Below are 6,000 nucleotides of genomic sequence, written 5' to 3' on the forward strand. Positions count from 1 at the left end.
TGAGACCAGGCAATGTTGAGGTTACTATACAACCTCATTTTTTTTTTTTTTTTTTTTTTTTTTTTTTTTTTTTGGGCAAAAGTAGATATGAGACAAGGTCGTGTTATATTCCCCTGGCTGTTCACCATCTTTAGTAACAGAAGGAGTGAAATGAGAGCTCACAGAGGACACTATGTTGTAGATATAAGAGCAAAGGCGAAATTTAAGAAAGAGGATTGTGTAGGTTATGGGAGAACTGATTTTTGCAGGTAATCAAAATGCTTATTAGTGAGAGAAAAAAATATAGGGAAATCAGTTGTCAAGGGTTTACATATTAATAAAGTTAAAATGAATCTAGATTTTTGTAAGGTGACAAGTGTAAGTAGGAATAACGAGGATGAAATCATAAATAGTAATATTTAGGGAGAAATTTTTTTGAGAGTGGGAAACTGTTCCGGGAATGCGTCCCTTCAACATTCAACAAGATCTACTCTGAAGGATGGGAGTGCCAACGCTCTAAAACATACAAACCAGGGATAAATTATATTTGGTGCGGCAGTTCGCAAATCTTCACCCGGGGAAAGATTCTTCTGTCCATAGAAAACAACTCCACACGAAATATTTTAGGGCTCTACTTTTGATTTGTCATTACTAAAGCCATATCCTTACTCTTGGGCTCTATTTCGGATCCGTCCCAGTGACCCTGGTGAGATGATGGACAGGGAATTACTTTAAGAGACAATTTCGATGAAAGCGGGGAAAGGAGCAGTGACGTATGCAATAATTAAAATGGGAATTTTCACCTTCGAGGCACAAGAATAAATACGTACCTTCACTAATATTGCTTCCCTATGTAACTCATAGTTTAACTTACCCTTTTCAATATCTCTGGCATAATCAACACCTCTAAATTCACTTACTGGAACCTTTTGCGAAATATCAATAATATATGTATTCACATATCAGATTGAAGAGACGTATATAGGAATTGGGATAATTATCTATTTTTTTTATTAAACAAAATTACAACAAGGAAACAGACATCATAACATGGAAAAATGCGAATAAATTAAAACAAAAGTTAGCACAAAATCAAATGAATGAGCAATACTCAACAAGATATATAAAGTGAAGGTTACTCATGGCATCCCTACACTAAGAACCGAGGTCAACTGGAAAGTTCTATAACTAAGATAGGATACGCCATGAGGTCAGACACGTTCTCAGTGACCTGTGTACCAACCGTGTGTCACACGATCTGACATAGTAACGACATTTCATTTTGTGTATATATTATGTTTGTATCTTCGCTCTCCCCTTGCACTAAAAACATCTGAAATAACGTGTCTGTTTTTCTCACCGTTAACTGTTAACCGGTTGAACAGGAAATTTACTGTTGCATTGAGTTTTTGTATATAAAGGCGAGTGTTCTGTAATAAAGATACTCAGTTGCTTTCATCCTGCCTATGATTCACAACCTTCTCTCGGCTCGTAACATTGGTGACCCCGGAGGTCAACTCGCTCCTCCCGCCTTCCCCCCCCCCCTCACCCCTCCGTCGTTAGTACTATGGCGGACTCCACGGAAGTTGGTGCTGCCGCTGCCCCATTAAACTTTTGTCATTCGCCAGCGGAGAGGCATTTGCTTGGTTTCAGCGCGCAGAAGTTCAGTTTCGCATCAAGGGCGTGACTCGCTCAACCACCAAAGCAGATAATGTTCTTGTGGCGATACCCGAGGACACCTTCCCGGAAATATCCGACTGGCTTTGTGAACAAGGAGACACCCCAATAGCGTACGACACCCTCAAAACATACCTTCTGCAGCAGTACTCGCCGTCGCCAACCACCCGTATAGCAAAGCTTTTTAAGCTCTCTCAACAATTGTTGGGGGACCAAAGGGCTTTGCTCGCTCTCAGGGAAATGACCAGTATCGCTCGCCTTCAACCTGCCACAGACGGCTCTCCTTGTGAGGTGAACCTACTTTGTGCCCTTTGGATACGCCGTTTACCCAAACCTGTACGCGCTGCCATACCCGATGTCGATAGTTTACCCATAAAGGACTTGATGACCAAAGCCGACGCCCTTATGGACAGCCACTTCAAGGCCTCCATCAACGCCTCCACTCGTGACGAAAAGGACATCTATTCAACGTCAATTGAAGCTGATGTGAATGCAGTAGGACATACACGCCTACCACGTGACGTGCCGAAGCGGCGACAAAGCCACCCACCACTCGCTCGGACCCCAACCAACGACTTCTACAGCCACTTACTGTCTCCCATCCGCCGCAGTTTTGTTACTACCACAACAGATTCGGGGCAATTGCGAAGAAATGTACCAAGGATTGTCAGTGGCCAAAAAACGTGTAAGTAGGCCATCGCTCGTGGCAGTGGCCTCCCGTGTTTCTAATCTTTTCTTTTTACATGATGCAGGAACAGGCGTGTGATTTTTGGTAGACACGGGTGCTTCTCGTTCTCTTTTGCCAAGGGAACTCTTCTGTCTACGTCAGCCGACGTCTGCTTGATAGCTGCCAACAGATCTGCGATACCCACCTACGGTTACGAGAACCTCACATTATCGTTTGGAAACGGTTAATTTAATTGGAAGTTTCTCGTTGCTGACGTCACATTGCCAATCCTTGGTGCGAATTTCCTCTCTCATTTCCACCTTCTGGTCGATGTCACCCACTGACGATTGGTCAAGGCAAACTCGTACTTGTCGACACCTCTTCAACCCGCCCCCTCCAACCTTGCTCTCCACATCAGCGCACCCACGGATGCCTACACCCACCTCCTCACATCGTACCCGGAAGTTTTCCGTCCAGAACTTCGCCAAACGGCCAGGGCTCCTGCCAAGCACGGTATTTATCACCACATCAAGAAGACGGGACCCCCAGTCTTCGCCAAATTCAGATGTCTGGCACCGGAACGATTGGCCGCCACCAAACAGACGGTTGCCAAAATGGAGGAAATGGGCCTTTGCCAAAAGGCCTCCAGCCCATGGTCGTCACCCTTATACATCGTCCTGAAGAAGGACGGCTTCCTCCGTCCGTGCGGGGAATACAGGCACCTGGACATGCAAACAGAACCGGATCACAACATTGTCGACGTGACCTCCTACCTGCACAAAGCGAAGGTTTTCTCCACGCTCGACCTCCTGTAGGGGTAATATCAGGTGCCTATGAACCCAGAACACTTCCCCAAGATTGCCATCACCACTCTGTTTGGTACATACACCTTTAATTACTCCTGTTTTGGCCTTCGTAATGCTGGGGGTACGTTTCAACGTCTCATGGATGGCATCTTAGGGGACCTCCCCTTCTGTGCATGTTATGAGGATGACATGCTTGTGTTTTCCTCCTCAAAAGAGGAACACCTACATCACCTGTGCATCGTGCTCGACCGCCTGCAACAAAACGGCCTTGTAGTCCGGTATGGCAAGTGTACCTTTGGCGCCAACGAAGTGTCGTTCTTAGGCACCACATCACTCCTGAAGGAGTCCATCCCCTCCCTGAGAAGGTAGCAGCCGTTCAGGACTTCCCCGCGCCCTCAACCGTCAAAGCTCTGCAGGAATTCTTGGGCATGACCAATTATTATCACCGTTTTTTGCCATCCATTGCCGCCAGTCTTGCTCCCCTCTACACCTCCCTCAAGGGCAAGCCAAAAGACCTGAAGTGGGGTCCCCTTCAAGAAGCGGCCTTCTGCAAGGCAAAGAAGGCCCTATCAACCGCTGCAGCTTTCACTTTTCCTATCCCATATGCCCTTCTCCTCTCCACCGATGCCAGCGACGTTGCTTTTGGTGCAGTACTCAAGCAGGTGGTCAACGGCTCGCCCTGCCCATTGGCCTTCTTCAGCAGAAAACTGTTTAAGGCAGACTCGGGTTATTCTACCTTTGATCGCGAATTGCTGGCGGTGCACTTGGCTGTCCGTCACTTTCGCCATTTCTTAGAAGGTACTCCCTTCGTCATTCGCACAGACCACATGCCTCCGGTGCACGCCTTCACTCGACAGTCTGACGCCTGGTCCGCCCGTCAACGCCGACATCTCTCCACCGTGGCTGAATACAATTGCACCCTTCAATACGTCCCTGGGAAAATGAATCCCATGCCTTGTCAAGAAACACATTGGCTGCCGTTCAACTGGGATTGGATTACAACGTCTTGGCTGAAGCCCAACGACAGGAACCAGAGTATCAAGCACGTAGGACATCCTGCACGTCCTTCCGTTGGGAAGACTTCCCCCTCGAAGACTCCAACACCACCCTCCTCTGTGACATCAGTACTGGTAGACCGCGACCTTGGATTCCTGCTCCCATGCGCCGACAGGTGTTTGATTTCATTCACGGCCTTTCACATCCCTCGTGTCATTCTACTGCACAGCTGCTGAAGATGAAGTTCATTTGGCACAGCGTTTCTAAGGATGCTAAGGATTGGGTCCGTGCCTGTACTTCTTGCCAAACTTCCAAAGTACATCGTCACACGGATTCAGGAGTGGGCACCTTTCCTCAACCTCAGCGTCGTTTCACACATATTCACGTCGACGTCGTAGGCCTCCTACCCACATCACAAGGCCATCGTTACCTGTTTACCGTCATCGACCGCTCCACTTGTTAGCCTGAAGCCATTCCCATAGAAACTGCAACGTCCGCCTCATGTACATCTGCCTTACTCTCAGGATGGATTGCAAGATTTGGTATCCCTGAGAATATTACTTCTGACAGGGGTACCACTTTCACCTCTCAATTGTGGACATTATTAGCGAATCTCCTGGGCATCACCCTACATCAGACAACTGCCTACAACCCCGCTGCCAATGAAATGGTTGAATGTTTTCATCACACCCTCAAAGCAGCTTTGATGGCCCGCTACAAGGATTCCAACTGGTTTACTCAGCTTCCCTGGGTCCTCATGTGACTAAGGACCACTCCTTAAGACGCCCTCAACGTCTCGGTAGCTGAAATGGTGTATGGCAACCCATTGGTCGTCCCTGCCAAATTTTTTCCTTCTGCAACCTCCTCCGACAATCTCCAGCGCCTACGTCACGTCGTGGGAAAATTTACTTCGTGCCGCCAGACTTACAAGCCCCCAGCAAAGCATCACATACCGACAGACTTGCTCTCTGTAACGCACATCTTCTTACGCAACGACACTAGCAAGCCACCGCTAACACCCCCTTAGACGGGCCCTTTCCTTGTGATCCGACGCAGTCCGAAAGCATTCCTACTAAACATTCGTGGCAAAGAAGACTGGGTCTCCATTGATCGTCTAAAACCTGCTTATCTCCTGCCAGATGACCCGCCTACAGTTCGCCTCTCTAGATCAGGGCGCCCTATTTATTATGTAGCCTACAGTATGTTATTTTTAGGGGGGAAGCCATGTACCAACCGTGTGTCACACGATCGTACATAGTAACGACATTTCATTTTCTGTATATATTATGCTTGTATCTTCGCTCTCCCCTCGCACTAACAAGACCTGAAATAACATGTCTGTTTTTCTCACTGTTAACTGTTAACCGGTGCGGTGTCGGTTGAACAGGAAATTCCTGTTGCATTGAGTTTTTGTATATAAAAGCGAGTGTTCTGTAATACAGTTACTCAGTTGCTTTCAACCCTCTCTCGGCTCGTCACACCTGAGACTCAAATACACTAAGGAAAAATATACCCAAATATTATAAAGTAAAATGAATACCACACACACAGCCCAAATCTAGTATAGCCAGTATGATATAAAATGTAACATATAATTAGTCTAAAAGGGGGAATATATTTGGGTAAACGTATACATGCACTCACTCAAACGTTCGGTGATTGGAGAACTTTTGTCCGGATAATGGCAACGTTGTAGCCAGGCTCCAGCATAAGCTAGTACTTTCAACTCGCTGTGGCACCACTATATATGTCACTTGCTGCTTGGCTGATCGGGGTCACTGGTTCAAGTTCCAGTTCTGGTCTGGTCATTAGTCCTACGGCTCCTAGAATTCCATCTCGAAACACATAGATCAAGGAAAGAACCAGCGTATGTCT

Source organism: Palaemon carinicauda, chromosome 15 (genome assembly GCF_036898095.1).
Source record: "Palaemon carinicauda isolate YSFRI2023 chromosome 15, ASM3689809v2, whole genome shotgun sequence".
Classification (NCBI taxonomy): domain Eukaryota; kingdom Metazoa; phylum Arthropoda; class Malacostraca; order Decapoda; family Palaemonidae; genus Palaemon; species Palaemon carinicauda.